General features: G+C 29.2%; 1 protein-coding gene across 4 annotated transcripts in view; it reads right to left on the bottom strand.

The window, feature by feature from the left end:
* The window catches only part of Grh (grainy head), an 89,969-nt gene that overhangs the window by 57,317 nt on the left and 7,727 nt on the right, over window positions 1-24,925 (bottom strand). The window contains exon 1 of one of the 4 annotated variants that reach the window (XM_026637880.2): window positions 674-896. The exons of the other annotated variants lie outside the window; for them this stretch is intronic. The gene's annotated coding sequence lies outside the window, so the exon portion shown is untranslated. Of the gene's footprint in view, window positions 1-673; window positions 897-24,925 lie in introns of those variants that run through there. 4 annotated transcript variants of the gene reach the window in all.

Below are 24,925 nucleotides of genomic sequence, written 5' to 3'. Positions count from 1 at the left end.
ACGAGCGCGGACTGAGCCACAATGCGGAAACGTAACGTTAGGCCTACCTTATTTTTAACCGTAATAACATGTAATAAGGAATTAAAAAATATTGTCGGTTTATGAGTAAATCAATAGCTACCTCTAAAGACGTAATATGTCTTTTGTTAGGAAACTATCATAAATTAAATATTAACTCAACATTTTTTTCTAATAACTTGCTATAAAATGCTTTCAAATTCCTCAAATGCCTCATATTATATGAAGTGGAATTAGGTATCCAAAGTTCCTTTAATTCCTCTTGACTGAAAAACTACAATACCCATCCAAACAATATAACAAAAACATTAAATTTAAACAACTAATAAAACAAATGGATCTCAAAAATCAATATACTAACAAAACCCTTGAACTTTTAAATCTTAGAAAAACCTGACTATTAACATAAAAATCCAATGACCTTAAAATTGAAATAAATTTAAAGTTAAACTTAATGGAAAATTCATTCGCACGACCACCTGGTGTCGGTGATATAACTTAATATAACAAATAAATACGATAGATATATTAATTTCTTTAGCAATCTTAACGTCATAGAAATAAAGATACATTCATAAATTTACTACTATGGATGACTGTTACGTTTTTTTAGGCAATGGTCAGAACAGGTCAGACAAACAATAATCAATAATACCTGCAAAACGGGTTGAAAACTGGTCACGGAGGGGCAGCTCGGCAACCCCGAATTAGCGTTCGAGGGCGTTTTGCATGACGCCGTTGGACACCGGTCAGTTGACTAAGCAATATGATAAGGGTCACGCGTATACAATACGATGACCGGTCCTCCCTATTGTCCGAGGGTCCGAATCAAGGATAGGTAAATCCGTTCGTCACGCGGTCCGTCAGTGCATGGCCGGCGGCGGTGCGGTCCGGGTGCGGCGTAACTCGCTACTGCCCGCAGCTTGCTACTGCATTACTCGGCGAGCGATGAGCGGGCTCGGAGAAGGGTGACATGGCGACTCATCCTCTTTGTTTAATAGTAAAGGGTTGAAATGATGAAATAAATAGAACTTTTGTGTACACACGTAATGCACCTCAATGTTTCGTCTTGTTTAAGTTGTTTAGTAGACATTCAATAATATTTTAAAATAACTCAGTTTTATATTATAATATTTTATTTTTTATCGTAAGCAACTACCGCACGAACATTTACATCAACTTAACATAGAAATAATTATTATACCATTACTAACGTCCAAACTAATGCAGACACCACTGCTTGCAATGTTGATATGAGGATTTTTTTTCAAATAAAATATTCTATTTATATGTGTAACTATGTTGATACATTATTTTATACAAAAATAATACAAAGAACGTTTATAACGTTTAACAACACTTGTTGTCGATATGCATTAACGTAAGTGAAATTTTTATCATGTAATTTGTTTTTCAATATTATTTTTAATCATTTTTTATACAGTATAATTTCATATTCAACAATTATTAATAAAGTGATAAAAACACTAATAATTATTGTATCAGTTTCAAAACATATTTTAATATCGATAAAATATTTAATGACTAATACAAAGCATTTGGTAACTGATGACGAGATGTGTTAGTACACAAACAGTCATATAAGACAAAATCGAAAAGACTCCATTATTAAAATAGATTTAACCTTGTTCGTGACTTAAACCTAGGAAGCTACTCATTACGTTTATTTTTGATCTACCGCTATACTATCAAGATTATAAATTTAAATATACTTACTCCTAACATCGGTGTAATTTAGTTGTGATACCGCGTGAGAACAGTTCGAGTACGCAAGAATTAATTAAACTAATGGGCAAAAGAAGCATAAAACGCCGACAGTGGCGGTTTAATTAGAAATTTAGGGTCAGCGCAGACACGAGTCAATATATCAAGAGAAATATCAGATTTATTAATTTATATATTAAGTTTTAAAATTGAAACAAATTTATTTATGTCTTTATGTATTTCGATATATATATACACACGGCATATGTATACAGCACATAATAACATGTTGCGTAATTATTATATTATGTTCTGGCGTTTATGGTCAAAATATAGAGATATGGCCACAGAACAACTAAACCCACTATTAGTAGTGCAATCAAAGTATCAAGCATTCCTAAAGCAATTAAACGATAAAAAAGTTAATACAAATAAGTGACCATTCATTGACAGCTATAGTAGATACTCTTACAAGTTATAAGTAAATATTTTGCTTTGCATAAATCACATTTAGGCAGATGTACTTGCTTCTGATGGTCCCTAATAATTGCATTGCAATATATTTACATTAAATATGTATATTTAACGTTGAGCAAGTATACAGTAGATACTATTGAACGATATAATAATAAAATCTAATGTGCATTAACAAATATTAGCTGTCGCACATTGGTCGAAATTCGACCGTCATTCACTGCTAACATAAATAAGATTTGATATTAGAGATATGAATAATTAAGCTCAACAGGGCGATACATTATCAAAAAACCAATTAATGTCGAAAAAGCGTCACTGCTTTTTAATGTTGACATGATGTTTGTTGTCAATGGCCGTATGAACGTAAACTATGAATGTTTTATATTATATATGTGCATTCAATGCATGATATGTATTGTTTTTAATTAATTTAATGTATTTCTAATGCATATTATATACAAATTATAGCTTTCTACGTTACTTATAAACTTTAACTATTCCAAATCTCATACTACTCTGTTCGCGTAATTTTTATAAAAATAGGTACCTATATAGTCATCTCTCACGTATTAATATAATAATATGTAGAGAAATAAATTTCATTTGAAAAATTCAAGAAGCGTCTAGAATTAATTTTATATATTTTTGAAATATTATGGTTCATAACCTATAATAAAGATATAATAAGAACATAAAATAACAGATCGTCTAAGTTCATAATTTACATGAATATGTTTTTATTTTGTATTTTATCTACAATTAAATAAAATATCTTATGAAAAGATACAAATTGGTTATAAGTAATTTGTTTTCACCTCTTATTGCAGAGAATATTTTTTATTATTTAAAAATTTATATTTGAGATCAAATTTCGCTCCACCTCGCCTAATTGGTTGATCACATTTTTGATGTTCCGATAAGCCAAATTAATATTTAAAAAATAAAATATAATTCAGTAAGTTCTTAATGGAAAATATTAGAATAAATCAATCAAATAATATGCTAAACTTACTATGCAAACTTAATAATCCTTGATGATTATTTAAATCTAATGATTTTCTGGAAAAACATTAATTGAAATTGGCAATTAAATATTCTCACATAAATAATTACATATTTATTTATATTGCAGCTTTCCTTTGTGTCGATTACAAGTTTCCAATTAGTATAGCGAGGCAAGTTACAGAATAAAATTGTCTACGAATATTCTAACTACAACTTCAATATTAGACAGCGATACATTCATTAAAATTTATTTACAATTAGAGAAGCCTTTTGCCTTTACATGGAGACTGATTTAATAATATAATTTAAAATAAAATAAAGTTGTGAAATAGATAAACATTTATAGAAAATTACGTGGATAGTATTAACTTCTTGAAAACGATATATGTAACAAAAATATAATTATATTTAAACATTTAATTAAATCTTTCACATCAATTATGTGTCGTAAAACGTTCGTTTCCTTGATTTTGGGCAATGTAAACTTATATTAAAGTCTAGCATTATTTATAGCTACAATAAAATATAAAGTAGAACACTCATGTCAATTGATTAGTCCTAAATCAGCTTAAAAGATTTGCCGTCTTCAAGCTATTATAACAGCCATTAACATGTATTGCGTTACAGATAGCAAACAATTTGGACTTGTTTTTTTTTTACCGTTTTACATAATTACAAAATTATGCCTTATATTGACGAGAATACGCAGCAGCACGCAGTTGGTGATAGGGTTGTTCAATAAATATATTTGTGTTTTACGAATTAAATATACTAAAAATTGTTACATTATTACTAATTTTAAAAATGAAATGATTTATAATATGATCTTTGATGTTTATTAGAAAGATATTTTATAGAATGAAACATAGAAAATAATGTAAAACCAAAATCGAATGTGACATTTACACACCCGATGTTTCTTTTTTTCGTTTTTAAATATTTTAAACATAACATAAACTTTAATGTAAAATATGTATAGAAATGTTTACTATTTTAATATCGTATCACTATAATCATATTAATAATTAAAAACGTTCTTTATATAATTATTTAAAATTATTAGTTGACAACCCTACTCACAACCGCGCCCACTCACAAGCGGCTAATAAGAAAATCAGAGAAGCGCATTTGACCGAGATGGATTGTCATAGATAATGTGTCATGTTATTTTTTAAGTAGGCAAATACATTATAGTTGCAGTCAAAAAATGTCTAATGGAATATTTTACATCATTTCTATTAGCATGGGATTTTTACATGTTTCATCGTCTAACAAACCAATAAAACGTTGTAAAGAAATATATACATAATCTTGGACCACTTTTAAAACTTATTATTAATTCAGTTCAAAAATAATTAATGTTTACAAGGATGTAATGTAAGTAGGTACTTATAAAAATTGATCTCGCGCAAGTAGTGACTGTGTGATTGGCATAACGAGCACAGATACCGATTTTGGTCAATAATAACCATAAGTATAGTGAGTACTTTCGCGTACCGAATGAAATAATAATTGGAGGGTCCGATTTATCACATCACTGTTCTCCGAAATGCCTGAACAGTTCTTGTGCAAGCCCTTCACGTCGTGCGCACGAAAATATCTCGAGTCCATGCCGAGTGCACTTAATTATAGGTAGAAAAATAAATTCATGGGAAGCTTGCCGGAGAAGATTTTTATCTTTGTTATTTTACCTAACCGTTGGCGATGCAAAAAAAGACAAATGATTAAGCTACTGAAGTTCCATAGTGTAAGTTGACCCCTTTCTCAACAATAAAGAGAATCTATAATATTACAAAAGAAGGGTCAAGCTTTTTCAAAATGCTTTCTTCCCACACTGGTCAGTTATCCCTAGTACTGGTCATTGGTGGTCATCAAATGTTTTGTTCGCATATTGTCTCCCATATAAAAAGAGCCCCTTTATCTTTTGATATAATTTCAAAGACAGTACTTAGGTGTATGACACCCCTTTGAATACATCCAAACTGCTATTCTTCGTGTGAGCTATACCCACAGGTGTGTCTATAGAGGTATTATTAAATCGTATCGTAAAAATAACGATCGTGTTTTTTTTTGTAAATATAATAAAAAGAGTGATAAATTGTACGTATGTGGAGTTTTAAATTGTTTATAAATTTTATCAAAGCCCGTATTTATTATTAGGAGTAAGAATCGAAATTGTTTTAGCAATAAATGTTGACCCCTACGTCGATATCCTAATATAAATTCAGCTCGCCGGTCATCAAAATATATGGTTTTAGCGTGATACGTATAAAATATCTCTTATAAAACTTTTATTTATTTTTTAATTCTATTCATATAGTGATTTTAATAACGACTAAACTACTGAATGTAGCTCAAAGATTGATTTGTTTATTTTTTATGTTTATAAATACATATATTTATCAGTTATTTTAAACAATTTAAAAAATAATAACTAGGACAATGAAATACTTATTACCATGTACTGTAATACGTTTTGAAAGGTATTGGTTGCATAATTATATAAATAACAAAGATATGTATGAGTTTGTCATTCAATATGAAAACTAAAGCAATAAAAATAATATTTTATTACCTGTGGCTGCGGATACTTCGAAAGTTTGTTTACATTAAGAGCAACAAAGTTATAAATGAAATACTAAATTCAGAACTGGCGTTAACTTATTGGAACAAATATACAATTTTGTTGAATGTATAGACAACCATATAAATAATATTAAGTACAACTTTTTATAAACATATAGTACGTAATCAATGAAATGACATTTCTGAATTTAAGTATTTTGTAAAGTATTGTATTTTTATATAATGGGCAAATATATTTTTGTTGAGATATAACTTAAATATAATATTCTACAGTAGTAAAAACAGTATGGGCTTTACATTTAGGTATATCACAAGTTATTTTATCCTTTACAATTTGCGCGTTACAAAGAACGTGATGCTAAAACTCGAGGCAGAGAGGGTTTATCGACATCGGAGAAAGTAGACATGATCATGATCATGATAAGCCACTCCCTGACGATAAATTTATGCGCCCTTTGTTTCTTTTCAACGATTTATCAAAAAACTCTCTTTTGTGACCACGTGACGTTAATCTTCATATCTTAAACGTCATTGTCAGGTCAACTGGTCATGTTGCATTGTTTTTGTACACAACTATTATATTAGAGTCGTAACGGTTTTTCGTCACCATATATTTTCTTTTTATGTAACCGTAATATCGGTTTGATAGAAAATGTGTTTCGTTATTAAATAATGAACATGGCGTCAGATGATAATACGGCAAAATAATAACAAAACCCGTAATGCATGTGCCGTAAATTGCTTATTTTGTTCACAGGCCTCGGGCGGATCAATTTGACCCTTATCGAGAAAATAACCAATAAAAGCGAAGTCCTATTACGTGCACCAAGAAAAAATTAATTGTTCTTTATTATGGATTGCAGATAATAATTGATTGTTGTCGAGAATGGTATATGTCGCTATACTCCTTGCGTGCAAAATTACCTTAGCTACTTATAAAGAGGCACCATGATATTAAATTAGTAACGAGGTTCGCCATTTCTTACAATTCAAAATCAAATGACTACCTTAGTACAACTACTGAGACAGTTAAGGAATCGTAAACGGAAAGTTGAAGTTGATAGAAAACAAAGATAAAACATATATGTATCTTAATAGGATTTAAACTATTTTCGACTAAGACCATTGTATATCGATTCTAACATATTTTTTACAAAATATATACTATAAATTCGGGGATAAGTATTCATATAATATTTAATGTTAGAATGCAATTTTATCAGATCAGTGCGTGGATTTGACTTTCTCAAAATACTGATGATGCACTTTATAAATATTTTGTTAAATGTTTTTTGACATATTATAATTTTTAAAATACATCATCAAATTGTCATTAATGGACTTTAAAGGGCTCTTTTATTGAGCCAAAAAGAATAGGACAAGGACATTAACAAACGAGAGAGTTTGAATAAAGCAGACAATTTGTATAAAAATACAAAAAAAAGTCACTGTTCCGTATTAGTTGCTACTAAACCTACCCACTTATTATAATATTATAAATACTTAACGCTCACTTTCATACTTCAGGTTCTTTAACTGTTACATAAATTAGGAATCCTATGTGGTACCCTTACCCTAAGGCCCTTTCGGAGTGTTTGACAATATATAATATTGGATTGGTTTGACATATAACTTCAATATAACTTCAATCAATGTTAAAAATCTGAACAACTGTTCTTATTTTGAGTTTGTCATTTGTTTCTAAAATATCTTCGAATAACTATGTTTTTATCTCCACAGCTATATGCACGACTCAGCTTAAAGTACCTATAGCCACTCCCAATGGGCAACATATTTTTATACGCAGTCTCTCGCACACGAGCATGCCGCAGTAAATCATGTCATTTGACAAGCATTGATAAATTGACCCGATGCACCTAGCGAAAATGACATATGTCTATTTGTAGTATAAATTTAACTTGTATTTCAAAACTATAAAAAAATCGAGATTATCTAGAAGTTCTCAGAATAATATGTGATACTTGAATGTTACTTTCACAACATATTTTTTACGCATGGATTTTTATTTGGAGAAATAAAAAGTTACGACGCAAGGAAGGCAACATGATGATGTTTTCCGTAAACTTGTTGGCCATATGTGGCCAGTATTCGCTTGATAACTCGCAAATCGCAATTCATAAGTAACTTAAAAATAATTTGACTTAATATCAGTTTATCACGATTAGTAAGAATATTGATTGCCGTTCGATTTGTAAACAAGCCTATTTCCTTTGTATCTCATGTTCTATACCTATTAGTTTCAAGAAAAATATCTTCTCCATAAAAACATTTAAGTTATTTCACCGTGCACTGATGTTAGTAATATTCACAGAAATCATAAACTTTAATTGCTCACTAATAGTATCATGAATTCTTAACTAGCTTCCTAACGGACACCGACGATAAATAGGCGCGCATTTATGACAAAGTAATCGAAGTTGAATTGTTAATTACGTACGTCGCATGAATTTAAAAATGCACGGCATTTAAATGCCAGCTCAGTCGCCATTTTAGCGCTACACGAAAGAGAGAGACTACCACCTTGGACATGATTTAAATCTGACAATCTCCAATGTCACTCCAATTATAATTAAATTGTAGCTTAGTTTTGTGACAATTTTCATATTTGATTTCGTATATCCAACGCGATACTCGAAATATCATTAACTATCGAGGTTTGCGTGCTTTGCAATGCATTGCGTTAAAAAAATGTACAATTTCTTTTTTGTTCGACGCAATCCTTTTTTAAATTAAATTGAGTCATACAAATAAATCGTTCATTAAATTAATATTCTACTTGAATTATAATTAATAGTGGCAAATAATGACAATGTCATTATAATAATATGTTGTTTATAAAATTGTTGTTTGTTTTTCCGAAACAACACCAAGAGCTTTATGCATACTATAAATTAAAATCTTCTTAATCTAACACTGCAAAATGAAAAAAGATTGCAAATTATCATAAACATTTATATTTCATGACTTATGGAAGCCGCCTTGATACAGTTTATTTAACAATGTTTATAAGGGCCTCATAAACATTCAGATATTTTTAGAACACTTAAGTTTAATAACATTTTATTAAACTAACTCTGCCTTCTAAACAAACTTAGCATTTAAATTTCGTCGTATTGTATGCAATTGCATGTGATAAAATAGGTCTTTTTTAAAAAAAAATTTTTTTTATAAACGTAAAAAATAAATGGGTATTACAGTTAGTGACACATATTACATGATTAAACAGATAAGTTTTCACTACACCTTAACAAGAAAAAAAAATGTGACGATATTGCAGTTTTATGGTTCATTCATCTAGAGATAGTTATCATTTCTTTCCTAGTACCGCTAAATTACATTTCTAGTAGCTGTGTAACACGTTTACGAGGTAGTTTGACGATGGCCTGGTATATCCGTAATGGCTATCACAGGATTATATGGACAGATGCTAGAGTGATATAAACGTATTCTGTACTGTGTAATTTATATCTGTAAAAGATAATGTGACCGAGGTTAAAGAAATGATGTGTAATGTACAATGTGTGGAGTTTGACTAATATCAGAGATCTAACTATTCTTAGTAACTGAATAGACCCCAAAGTCATAGACAATAATATAATTTAACTTTGTTTTATATATCACCGTAAGTAAAAAAGCGTTTAAAACAGTAGTAAAAAACAAAGAGATTTATACAATTACCATGAAGTAAATATAAAAAAAATTACTTATTAATTAAAATTAGTTGTATCCTAATTATAAAAACATGTTATTCATTTATCAAGGTTTTTTATACAGTTTGAATAAAATTGCCATTACAAAAAAACAAGAAGGTACGAATCGATGCTCCATAAATTAATTTTGACTTCAAGAAAGCAATCAAAAGCTTAGGAAACCTCATTAATATTTCGTAACTCATAGAAGATTCGGAAATTTGTAATCGATGTCAACAACCTAACAACAGATTCATCTATATCTATACCTAACAACCAATGACTCGATATCGCTATAAAATTTATGGAGGCTCTATTTAAAACTGAATTAAAAATGTGATGATCATTAAAAAGTCGGACCGTGAGAGAGTGATAAAACCTATAAGTAATTAGAAATTTAGAATTGCCGGCAATTATAGTCATCGTCCTTTAATATATAGTTGTATTTTTTTTAAATAATTTATTACAACTAAATTTAAATCATTTAATAAATAATTAATATTATATATATTTTGTTGTCGTTTTAATGAAAGTTTTTTGGTTTAATAACGTTTTATGGAAAAAAAATATTATTCGTTGTCTTAATGAAACAAAATATGAATATTGGTCTCAACTCTGAGCTCTAAATTTCCTCCTCCTCCTTTCCTTTGTCCTAACCGAGATAAAACGAAGTCTCCGCATAGCGGCCGAAACGAAGCAATCGATTTCATTTATCACGCTATTCAGGTCCCTATATTAAACTTACGCACGAACGATTTCAAGTTAAAAAGGGACCCGCCAGGATATTTATTGTGACTCAGAATGCTAAATCCACTACTCATGGTTACTGCAGACTAAAACTGCTAAATAACTCATTTTATTAATATAAATAAAAATGAAATTATAATATAAAAGCATTATTACGTAAGACTTTAAAAAAGAAACATATTAGTCTCAAAAAAGGTCTTTCATTAAATTGTTATTACCAGATAATTATATCATGCGTTGTTTAAATTTACATGTTAATGCGTGTGAGCATTTAAAAATAGTTTCTAGCTTTAAATTTGTATAATATATTCTACTTTTATTCAACATTATTTGGATGGTATTCAAATACTATTTTTTTAGTTGTCTACTCCTTTTGAAGCGACTACAAGACAGCTATTCTATCTTACTATTATTATAAATGCGAAAGTTTGGATGGATGATAGTTGTTCACGCCTCAACGGCTGATCGGAAAAAAATTTGGCACAGAGATATAAATTATAGTCTGGAATATCACATTATCCCAGAAAAATTTACGGTTTCCGTGGGATTGAGATGTATTTTTTTTTTTACAGGGCAAGATGTAATTTACAACATAGCCTAACACCGGCACAAAACCAAAACCTTATTGTTCTTGAAATAAATAATTACAATTATAATAACATTTATTTAATAATGATATATAAAAATCAATATATATATGAAATGATGATGATGATGATATTTAAGAAATATACTCTATCATGAGTATATTTCTTAAACTTGCTATATAGTATTTTCTGAAAGTTGCATCACAATTTCAATTATTCAATGTAATTCCATAGCAAACTTAGTATCGTGTCGAATTACAACGGAGAGAAATAAATTTGCTTAATGAGGCGTCTAAGTGGTGCGTTTAGTGCATTGTAATAACCGAATCACGTTCGGTTTTCAGATGGCAGTCGGACAACGGTGACGAATGGCGACAAGGTACGGTAAACGTAAAGCGAGATTTATGCTCAACTAAATTAGCACGAAGGGCGGAGCGAGAATAAGTAAAATGCATAGAAAAACATTGCACGCGTGCTCGTATTGACCTATCACTCCGTCGATCTGCTTGATACGCAACATGCGCCAGCGTATGCACTTTATGTTTAACGTTACAAATGGAACCTCCCACAATGCCATATTATTGAAGCCGTGGTTGTGTACTGATAGTGATCAAATAACCCTCAATATAAACAACTCATTTGAAAATGCATGTAATTTGCAAACTTGTCGATTTCAACGTTTTGACGGACGACATACCGCATGCATTATAGTTAGTACATGATATATTTATTGTGTTTGTTATTTGTAATTTAACGAAACATAATATTCTGATAGTGACTATTCGTCAACATAAAGGTTTTATTTATATTTTTACTATTGTTACTTTTATCATACAAAACCTAATACAGGTTGTTTTAAAATGTAATCATGTCCAAATTACCGCTTGGATGGCGCGGAACTGGTGGTTACGCGTTAAAGTAATTAGCTGTAAATCTCGACATACGTGAAACTAATTCGCCCGCAGGCAGCGTCGCCGACCCAGCGGCTGTGCTGCAGTTAATAAAATGTTGTGAATATATTACTAACATTACGTAATATGTTTTAACACCAGAATCCTTTTAACAATATAAAACGTATACGGTGATGTAATTTTATGTGATGTTATCTGAATAGGAATCTAAGGTATAATTTACATAACTATTTATGTGACATATTTGTTGAAAATACCGACTGCTAATTTATTGAAAGTTTAGAAAATTCATCTTACCTTTTAAGGCGTTCCTCTATTTAAAACAAACAGTAAAATGTGCTCAATGAAATTTAAGTTTTAATTTTACCCATTTGTACATTAATAATATTTTCTATATCGGTTATGTTATTGATTCGATGTTTATTATTTTATTATTTTACCCATTAACGTTCTGCTTTACAAAATGGTAAAATAATCTCATCCTTTCCCTGTATAAAATAAAATAACCTTACATGATTGCATTTATACAGTTATTTTTATCGGCGTAATAGGTATTGAAGAAAAAATAGATTGTAATCTTTCTCACCGAATGGGCTTAGTATGAGCATTTAACAAAATTAATTTAAAATATAGCTCAGGTTAGAGGTTTCCAATATGACATTCCTATATCATTTATCTATCAAATCATACCTGATAACAATCGACATCTATATTTCTTCAAAATATAAATGGTAAATGGAAACATCAATAATTAGGCAAAAGTCATCAAATTACAAGCGATGTCAAAAATTATTGGGTATGTACATAACACTTATAACTGACTAATAATGTTGATGTTTTTTTTAAATATAGAATAATAAGAATGATTTTTCAATCTCGCTTGTAAATAAAATTAATGGTTAACCCAAAAGTATACACATTTTAGTATAAAGAAGTAACTTGTAAAGGCCCCACAGCTGCCTAAGGCCTCCTCTCCCTGAGAAGGTTTGGAGACTATTCCACAGCGCCGTTATTTTTATAATACAATAATAATATATTTTTATTTATTTTCAATCATAAAGTAAATGTCAATTCAGACAAATTCATTAAGTTTCATTTTGTAAATTCATCAATAATGCTACATTACAAATAGAGTAAAGGCATTGTCTTTTGTATAATTTATTATTAAGTACATTAAGCTCAAGCTGTTTATAATAACTTTAAAACAGCAAAAACATTGCTCTGAGAATTTATGAGCCCTAATTAAGCTTCTTGTTTCGCGAATCAACTCCATAGGCACTGAAACTAATTATTAGTTCTCTGTGAACTTTTTATCAGCCGCTTGAACAATGAGAACGTGACCGCACTAGCGATCTGCCTCGCTTTATTATTAAAGCGTCTCGCAATGTCCACTACCGCTCTCAGTAAAGACCAGATACATTGCCTTCTTCGTATCTCGAATGCATAGGACCCTTCATGACGATAAGTAAATGGCAAAGCTATATATATGTAAATTACTTCAAACAAGTATCAAATCAGAACGGTATTCAATGAAACTATAAAAACAACAATATTGCAAACTCAACGCATTATTGTATTTACAGCTGTGATTACATCGGCGTCGATTGCTTATCGTAATACCTATCCTCGGTTTATTTTCGTCTCGAAACGCATAATCATACGCTTTCGCAATAATCGTAATGAATAAATTATAACAAATTGGTTGTTAGGTCTTTATTTAAATGTTATAAATTAAATTGGTTTTGCGCAATTTAAATATTAACCAAATTTAAGATTAAATAAAATAAATCAGCCTTATACACTTGATCCCCAGCTGCGTTAATATGATACATGTACCTTATCCTTCCACTCCTCGTTTATACTGTATTGTATGACGATTACTTACCCCTTACGTGAATAACAACTTGATTTTTATTACAAAATCTGTGAAAAGATTTTATATTTTAATACGCAGTCATAATGATTGACAAATAAATCATGTCGTATGATAAAAATATCTATAAAAGCCTATAAATAACTATAATATGTATTCATATTCTGAGCATTTGGTGTATTATGCTACATTTAGACATTATATGTAAAAATGATGTGTCCCGTGCTAGCGTAATAAGTAAACTGTTATCATAACAAAAAACATATCCCAATTCAATTTTCGTGCTTATAATTTTAAATAACACATTTATGGTTGTGTATTATACATAACCATATATTATAAAGATTAGGGTCAATAACGCGAGATATATGATAACTAAATACTAAGTAAATGCAAAAACCCTATTTGTTTATGTTTATTCGACATATTAATTCATACAAATTTACGACAGAAAGTGATTAAGTTGTTTTTTATTGCCTTGTGTTATTTTAAATTAATACGTATAAGTTTTAAAAAATTAATAATAATTTAGTTCGTTCATATAAATCATAATTTAATATAATCCTGCATTATTAAATAAACCTCTATCTTTACCATTTACAGATTAATTTGATCTCATTTAGTTTTTTAATAACGTAGCAAGCGCCACCTATTAGCGACAATCCAAATTATTAAGAGGCTTGCTTGGTTATCAGAGACATCTAGTGGTACGAAGGCTGCTAAACTTTTTGACTCTATACAAATAGAATAATAATACATTAAATTTCAATGCGTGTCTTGTTTATATTTGCAATATTATTTTTGTATTAAATTAATAAATGTACTTAACTTAATTCATATAATTTAGAGTAGACATTATTTAAACATAAATCGCATCAAGGTTCAATGGAATGACAATAATGTATTGAATAAAATAAATATGAACGACTTTTTTTTTTAATTCACCATTGATTGGCGAGGGAGACATGTCTGTCGCAGGCCCAGCCGCCCGCGCTGTTGTATGCTAGACACGTCCACTATTGTTTTAAATAAAATGCAATCCAGGTATAATGAAACGTAGGAACTGACATGGATCGCTGCCGCCTCGTTAGCTGAGGGGTTTTCTCGCTTCCATGTGACATCCCTCGAGATCGATTTTACCGTTTGTATGTATATTTGATTAAAAAAAGTTAGAAACTTATTACGAATACTTATATATTATTTTAATTTTTTTCGAATTCATGTATTAAATACAAATCCGATGTAACATTCCTATAACGATAAGTTAATTAAGTATTATTATTTTTATCGTAGTTGGAAAAAAAAGACAAAAGCGATTTCTAAGGAAACCGACATAAAAGGTATACACAAAGAAAACATTTTTAGTAGTTTTCGCCCGTGTGTTAGAAGATTCGTATGTTTTAGGTGTAAAAATGTAGCCTATGTCCTTCCTCGGGGTTCGAGCTGTTTTTTTTTTTTTCATAATAGTTTAGTCCTGAAAACTTAACAGACATACAGAGTTACTTTCACTTTTATAATATAAGTATACATGTCAGAGCTGTTGTTCTCCAAAATGTATGGGAATGAATTTTATACACCTATTGCCCATTCTGATGTAAAAAAAAAATAGAGAAAAAAAAACATATTGTTTACGCAGTTTACATATGTAACAAATACAATGAAATTCGCCGTTTACACTTTAGACTTTGGATCATTCATTTGTCTAAATAATAACTAGATTTATTAGAAAAAAGACCCAAAGCCCAGTACAGACAAATTTGGTTAAACGGCTGGCTAGTTATTCGATAATGATTGTTTTTTTTTAAATTTCATTCGCTAAGCTGAACACAATTACAAAAATGCCACACATGGACACAATAAATAACAATACCTCAATTAATTGTATACTAAACGCAAAGACAGTACACAAAAATAGTAGAGATTTAGTAGAGTTTTAAAATTTAAACTCAAAATAAGAGTGAATATAATAATAGAAGTAAACCCCACATGAACTTGGAACGGGTAGACCTGTAAGCCAGCAAGTAATAAAAATAATCGAATATTATTAATTTATTTTTGATTTTGTCTATCGCGTAACCATGAACTCATTATGAAGAAGTAGAAATTTACATTTTATTTTCTAAAAATGCCTTACTTTTTATTTCTAAAAACTTATTTAAGTATCAATTATGGAAGAAAATTTCACAAATAATCATTGTATTTTGTTTTGTTTCACAACTATTGGCATTATATGAGTATTTAAGTCTCATTATTCCTTAGTGGGTACTTTAATAAGTTTAATGAAGCAACGTACATTATTAATGAATGCCAATACCTTAACAGTACAGATAAAATAAACGCTTTTACAGATTTAGTTGATAGCTGAAAGGAATCTTATATAAAGTATATTCGTGATTATTATTTAAAAAAAAATGTTGAATTTATTAGTTAAGTTTTTATATATTTTTTGTAAATTTGTTTTTGTTACTCTATAATTGAAATTAACAACCTTGTTTTTAAATCGGCTTAATTACGATATATTTTTTTTATTATTTACAACCTAAATGAGACAAAAACTAATTTTTATTTGTAGCTTATTTAGATTATCCAGTAGATAATTTTTTTATCATTCAAATATGCGTAATGAGTTGTAAAAGCCAGAATAATATATTCTCTTCTCAAAAGCCGCTGTTTATTACGAAGTTGATAAGCTTCAATAGTAGAATGATATATAAGAATTCTGTTTAATAAATACTAATAATAAATTCATTGTGGATATGAGATGATAGTGTAAATAATGAGATACCTAATAAATTTCAAAGATAAATAATTTTTATTACTTTCCAAAAGCATAGAATAAACTAATTAATAAAATCTAAGAATATATAAATACGTACAAATGGGAATACGATAAAACCGTAGATGCCACGAATGAACGTAATAGATGGTCACATTTGATATATGTACCTATATAACCTTTAACATATGGCTTGATCTTATATCTAACTGTTTAGAGAGAAGATGGATTATTATAGTTTTTGTATACAGAGAAATGTAAGCAACATCAATCTAATTTTGGAGCACGAATAGTATTTTATCTTTATTTTAAAACCTACACAGAAGTATAATACAAAATAAGTTTCAACTACTATTATTTGTACCTATATAACCCATTAAAAGCTTATTACATAATATGTTTAAATACGTACCTAGCAGGTACTACCTACCCAAATTTTTCCTGTATAGGGTAACAAGTCAAACTACAATTTTTTTTTTCCGGGATATTATTTAGTCAATTTTTTATTGAATCAGATCTGTTAAATATTTAATTATTTTCATTATTGTACATAAACATATTAAATAAAAGAATGGTACTTGTGTTGAGCGCTCGAGTTATTTAATATATTAAAATTGGTTTATTCTTTTAAAAGTTGTTATGAAAAGTATTCCGAATACGCGTGCATTGCAAAAGTCAACTATTAAATGCAATTATATGACCGCTTAAACAAAGTATTTCTCTGCTTAAACTCCAATTACTCTTACCGGATTTTAATATTTTACATTATGCCAAGAAAACGACAAGATTTCTGAAGAATTAACTAGTAAAAATAAAAAAATATATATTTCATACATTGATTTCTTTATATTTTAATTACAAATCCAAATCAAATAATTTTGTTTAAGTAGGTTCTTATAAGAACTTTTGAATTCACGTGTTAGTATACGAGTAATGTAAACGTAAAACTACGACCGGTTCGTCTAGATTCTACCGAGAAGAATCAGCAAGAAACTCAGTAGTAATTCTTTTCTTCCAATTTAATTACATAGGTACGTTAATTAAATACAAATTAATTATTATTTATCCTCAACGCTCTTCGTTTTTTTATCATCTATATAGTCTTGTATCGAGTAATATACCTTATTCATCAATGTTTATAAGATGATATTTAAATTTATGCATATGCAAACTCTCATTACAGCTCTCAATGGAATTATTATGTTCTTTTTTAGAAATAAAAACTAACACGACAAATATAAACATGAGTTAAAGCCTCTATCAAAAATGGAAAAATACAATCTTTTATTATATGAGCGGTATTGTTTTTTTTCGTTTAATTGGGCAACTAAACTTAAAAAGAATATTAAGATTGAAAGGAAGTTAGTCTAGTATGAATAATAGACATTCGATTGGCTGCAAATCAACATTTAGAATGTTTATCAATGAGATCGTTCCAAAGAGTTATAACCACGGGACCGTTATTTCTCCGAAGGAGTTTGCGGTTATTAATAGAAATAATATTATAGATGCTGATGAAATTTTACTTATTAGCATCAAAAACTTATACATTAAGATAATTACGTAAAATATTTAAGATTAATTAATAAATCTGTCGAATTATATTAAAAATGTGGATTTGATCAATGTTTTGGTAGATTTTATATTTAGATTACATATTTAGTATTTAAATGACTTTTGTGTGGTGACAAGTACTCACTTATGTGTTTGTAGAATGGATACAAACCGAAGATCGCGAGTTCTAATATTATCGAAAACGAATGAATTTACGTCTTCATAATTTGTGTTAACAACAATTCATCTCTTACTCGCTGTTAAAAAAATACATTGTGAGGAAACTTGTATGTTTTGCATGAAACTCTAGCCGCACAAGCGAAGAATCTTTTCGTAGCGTTAGGATTTTATTTCCAAACACTACCGTGCCACCCGGTACCTGGTAAAAACTAATTAAACATACTTACTATAGACTTCAATATTCAAATGACAAAAAAAATGCAGAAAAATAATTCAGATTTAACATAAAAATAATCAATTAATGTCATCATAACAAAATAAATTAATATTTTTTACAAAAATATATAAAGTTTAGTTGATTGTTAATTTAAGAATATATAATATATTTAAAGCCAATAATGTTTATAATATTAATAATGTTTATAAATACGAAATAGAACATTAAATATAAACAATAACAACAAAGATTATATTAAACTTAGATGATAGTAAGAAGGCATTACCTTTAATGTATTTTGTGTTATTAAAATTTTCACGGCCACTTTTATTAAGGTCAATGATCTGATACCATCTTTAATTATATTTACTAACCGCTGTTACGCGACCCATTCGAAGTTTACGTTTAATGTCGAGTATATATTTGCGGGTTTATTACAAATGCATTAATGAAATGCTAAAAACATTATTGGAGGATGATGCCATGTCAAAACACTAAGATAAGGTAGTCTATTGGTTTGAATATGAGCAATATAAAATAAATTACTAAAATAATATTCTCTTAGGTTTTATATTTTTAAGTACCTGCCAGTATTAAAAACAAACTCAGTGGTTATTCAATCAACAGCGGGTAATCTTCCGATATTTTCTACCACTCTATCGTCAATAAATAATTTACAAATTATGTTTTATTCTTTTTTTTATTTCCCCATTTGATTTCATGTATTAGAAACGCCATTGATATATTAACAAAAAGATCGATAGATAACGTCACGAAAGATTTTTAATTTTTAAAACAGTACTAATCCAAATACCAAGCCAAGTTGTCATTTTTTCTTTGTATAATTCATAACTATGTATGTATATATATTGTTATCGTACAAGGTGTGAAGTGACCACTCAAATAACTTTGGTTTAGTAGCACGGTTACTGAACCCTATCTTAATTATTTGCCGACAAGCACTTATTTGTTGTTTTTTTTGTTAAGATTAAAGATACAAATTGAAGTTCCATCGAGTATGTAATGAGGAACATTAGCATGTGCAAGTAGTGATCTTGCTGCGAATTCTTACCATCTTCGGGGGATATTATTATTCAAGTACGGGCATGAGTACTAAGAACTTTTTCATGATTTACTGTAAATACCTACCCATTTATAAAGCTCTCAACAAAAGAACAAATAAATTGATTCGCAGCGAAAAAAACCATGAATATTTAACTAGCTACGAATATGTTTGTATGTCAGAGAATTATTATACTTCTCATATTCTGTTTGCTAAAATTTTATTACGTAATCGGCTTGACTTTTATTATTTAAAGGCTTGGCTGAGATTACTTGCACCCGTGTCTCAGAGCGAGTCTTGTCAAGAGAAAGTTAGCAACGCCCTGTTATGGCGGCATTTCTCATTCCTCAGAACCTTTTCTCCTTATTACATTAGTAACTCCTTTGTAATTAATTCGAAACGAGTACTGTATTCATAGTATTAATACTAGTTTATCTGTGATATTTAAAAACTTACCACCAAAAATACTTTGATATTAAAATAAAACTAAGAATCATTTAAGTAGCAAATATTAATAAATATTAATAAATACTTAAGAATTTCTTCTATTGTTACATTTAATATTCTTATTAATAAATGTGATAAGTTAATTACAATCAAAGACAATTGTTTTTATTTATTTGTATTTGAAAATGTTATCTACATGACTGTTGTATGTAATACACATAAGTACCTACGTGCAGACAATATCTATAAAATACATTAAATCTAAGTAATTTTATTTTACACGATTTGCAAATCTTTAACAAATCTTTAATTACATAAACTAGTACGAATGAATAGTAAATATATTAATTGTTTATTGATTACGAACAACAGTTATTAATTAAATCAACTATTAGTCAATTGTTTACTCTTACATCATCAGTAATTATTTAAACTCGTATTCATTTGATTGTTATCAACAATAAGAACGCTCGAAATTCAAAACTTAATAATAAAACTTTATTTAATTTACAAGTATTTTTCCGTTCACAAAATGTAATACATGAGTAATATATAAATGTAATTTTAGTCTTATATATATATACTTATTTACAAAAAATCACGAATACTAAATAACAAAACATGTGTTTACAAAAGATCATTTTAATAATATTAGATATATAAACTGTATATAATACTATTTTATCGTCATTAAAAATAATTTTCAGCATCGCATCTACTGTTTGTAAATTAGCACAACTGTATAAATTGTTTAAAGGAAAAAAACGACCGATGTTAAATGTCCTTAACATTTTTTTGTCATCAATTTTATAATCGTATAAAAATTCTATGAATTATATGAACAGTACATACAATGCATCCTAAAAATAATAATTCTACGTTTTCCTACTCTATATAGAGTCAAAAACGCATGGATTTCTTGCGATAAATCAGGGAAACTATTTGACCCTGATATAACAGCGTTAAAACTCAACCAAGCTTTTAATAATGCTCATTTTTAGTACAAAACGATATGATCATATAACTCCTACTTGAGCCAAATTTCAATGTCAGTTGTACTTTCTGAAATAATCCCCGAATTTACACAGATCTAAGAAAATACATACTCAGACTGTCAGAAGTCCAATTCTAGTATTTGCTGTTATTATTAATATCTAAAAATCGTAATGCGAATTAAAGTCTAGCTAAAACAAAAACCGTTTCCTCTAATACACGGGCGCATGCGCATCATCACAAGAGTGTGACCTCTCCTCGGCGCGCAAAGCAAGGTCACGAACGCGCGTGCGACTCAATCGTGACCCGCTCGCGCACAACACTACACTACAATACCAATTTCACACCACACAAACTGAACGTAGAGTTCATTATCATTTGTTAACTCCTTTGACACTGCTTTATTGTACGTAACATCGTCGTTCAACTTCTTAGCTCCAACATTTATACGAAGCGATTTGATTTGAAATGAACCTAACTGAGTTTAATAAGGCTCACAGTATATCTATTTTAGGTTTAAAACATAAAGCTGCTCGTTGATATCAAATAGCGACACGCTGAGATCATAGACTGATTTGTAAATTTTAACGGCCTTTTATATGTGTGCCTAAATATAAGAAATGAGTAAGCAGTGAAATCTAGTGCTTAATAGTTAACACATAGAATTTATATTGCTAAATTAACTTGTAACTTTAACTTTTAAATGATTCATAGCCTATAAATTAACAAAGTAACATATTTTCTTTGATAATTTGAGACCGTCTTTTTAATTATATATTTTCATATTTATCGAACTAAGTATAACAGAAACATATTGAACTATTACAGACAGCTTTCATTATTTTAAAAACTTGCTCCTAATTTTATATATGTATTTTCTAAATTTGTTTATGGAATACAACAATTATTTTTCATTTAACGATTTTTATGTATAAATAAGTAAGTAAGTAAGTATTAGTGGCATTATATAGTAAAAAATCTTGTAGAATATTTTAGTAATGATTTATGATACCGTAGTGCCATTTGCCTCGACTATATTTTTGGATACCCTTTATACCAACCAAATAATTTCAAAAAATAATAAATATTACATTAAATATATAAAATATTTATGTAATAAGATAATTATAACACACTTCAATTTAAAAACATAAAAAAAAACAATCTGACACAAATCAGATAAAGTAGGAGTATTTTATGTAAAAAGGACATTTTCAAAAAAATACCTAACATTGGACGTTAACTCAAATTAAGTCTTGAACTTAGTAGTACATAATATTCCCCATGTATATAATTAGCACTGTGATATTTTTTGAATATTTATAAGCAAATTATTGTAAAAAAGTATAATATTATTTATACAATAGTAATTTTAAGTTTTGATATTTTTTGAATATTAATTGAACTCGTTACATTATTAAATAACGCTTAACAAAAATAAAAGTTAATTACCGCAGCGGTATTTATTTTTTAAATTCAGAATGATGATATTTAATGGTATATTAATAATTGGACATACAACGGCTTTGGCAATTAACGTACTTCTTTGCGAGTTTATGTAGATAGAAAGCGGTTGGAAGTAACGGTTAATTGCCTTGTACCTTATATGATTGTAGAAGAGCTGACCAAGAATGGGATACATTATTCAAGGGGATCATTTACATCGCAGTGCAGCGGAGACGTGGCGGATTGCGACTCCTTGTATGTAGTCGGTGGCGCGCACGGCACTCACTGTGACACGCAAAAAACAGACCATATCGTCCGAGTTTTTCTTTTTAATATAAGTATAAACAGTAAATTCTTCGACTGAGTTCTAAAAGAAACTGTCCTTGCATAGCATTGAATAAAAAATATAGACACTTATAAGATGCCGAGATATAATTTATCCCACGTACACCAAAATCCTTCACTCCAAACAGTTAAGTATGAAGTATATTTTATTTTTTGCACGGTTTTATAAACCTGACCATCTAGGTTACAGTCGAGACCTAATTAAGAATGTAACTATTGTGCGTCGCTTAATGAAGTAAATAAAAATTCATTAGCCCGTTGCAGTCGTGAAAAAATGCATTCGTAGTCGATTCTCGATTTAAAAATAATTAAAGTATTGTTATTGCAATTGCAGTAGCTGATATCGATTAAATGCAATAATTACATCGGCATCCGAAAACATTGGTGCGACGTGAGTGAGAGGCGCGCCCTTGTGGCGGCAGTGGTCCTTGCCGCAATGTCGTCGTTTCGGCCCCCATGCACGCACCCCGCGCGATTGCGATCTCATGCTTTAATAACATACTTTTTAATTCTAATTACACGGTTTAAAATATGAGGTAATGTTCCTCCAGTACGACAGTGTTTTTATAAAAATGATGTAGAGTGAGAGAAACACACGAGGAGTTAGTACCATAAACACATAATTCTTAATTTGTCCGTCCGCAGTCATATAACATTATGATACTTAATTCTAAAAAATATATTCTATAACGCGGGCCGATACAAGCGTTGTTTATCTTCATCATAAACTTTACCAACTTAAAAATTTGATTTTCAAATTAAGCCGCCATCAATTCAAACCATATTAAACAAAAAACGCGATGCAAAGGCTAATATTGCTTAATCGCCAAGAAACCAATCTCTTCTGGCGACTCGATATGAATCACCCACGTCTTATCTCGCCATTCCCTACTTTGTTATCGCTATTAATATTCAAATAATGAATTTAATTAACGAAATGATATCGACTAAAATGATGATGAAAATGTCGAAAATAATTATGACATTCAATATAAAGTTTTGCTACGCTAATAATTTTGGTTAGTCAATAATGAAATAATATTTATACGCAATGCATACATTCCATATAATATTAAAATATCGTGCAGTATAACGAATCAAGTTTATAAAATCGTACATTCATATACTTATATGGCAAAGCTAGCCTTGTTGACGACTGTTTCTCTCAGTCGCACAGATCACCTCTCTGTTCTCCGTCTTTATCCTACTAATAAGTACGACACACACACACACACAGTTATCCACACACACACTCGAGTAATGTCCGTGTCGTATACACGTATACGATGTCAGTGCGATGAATAAACAGTTTCTCCGATTTTACGATTCAATGATTACAGATACCTATCTATGCAAAGTTAGTTAATGATTTTGAAATATTAAGGTGCTCTTAAGTTATCTATATCTATACGTTATGTATATGCTCATTTGTATACGGTACATAAAATAAAGTTTTAATCTGAAATATTGTTTTAAGAAAAATGTAAGATATTTATTTAAAATATATATAGTACAAATACATTCGTAAATATATAAATTATATTACCTGACATTTATTGTTTTTTTTTTTAAGTAAACAAATACGAGTGTATTAGCTAAACAGACTATGAAACAACAAACTCTCTTGTTTTCTTAAGTTGAACGTAACACATTACAGAAATTAAAAAAGTCAATGGTACTTTGTAAGGCAAATAACGGATAACGAATGATGCCTATTAGTTTTAATCAAACCATCTATTACTTGCTGATGTTTTTTTTATCACATGTATTCGAAAATCCGGATGTTATCAATTATTATAATCACTTATTTGGTCAAGTGAAAACAATATATTAATATTTAATCGTGAGAAGATTTTTATAAAACACCGAACGATAAAAGCGGAACATCGACAAAGCAAAGATTTCGTCAGTTTGATAGTAAAAGATTTTGTATTCAATTTTAATGATACATTTTTACAAATCAATATTTTAAGTTAAAAAATAAATAGATCGATTTTTCGAGAAATAAAATATGTAGTTGCAAGAGCATGTATTAAATAAAAAAAGGGATTAAAATCTAAGTAAGTCGCCGATTATGAAATTCTGACCACAAAGGGATCCCCGTATATAAAAAGGTTGCATATCGCTATGAATAATTAATATGGGATAGTCAATACTAATACCATTTCAATCGTATTTACTTGACCATAAGAATGAATTTTAAGCGACCTTTTCAAAGACCTTCCACTATAAAATGCTGATGTCTTACAATCCCAACTCTCAATA

This window comes from Vanessa tameamea, chromosome 2, assembly GCF_037043105.1.
Source record: "Vanessa tameamea isolate UH-Manoa-2023 chromosome 2, ilVanTame1 primary haplotype, whole genome shotgun sequence".
Lineage (NCBI taxonomy): Eukaryota > Metazoa > Arthropoda > Insecta > Lepidoptera > Nymphalidae > Vanessa > Vanessa tameamea.
Note: the sequence above shows the minus strand (reverse complement) of the source record. Positions and strands in the feature narration are given on the sequence as shown.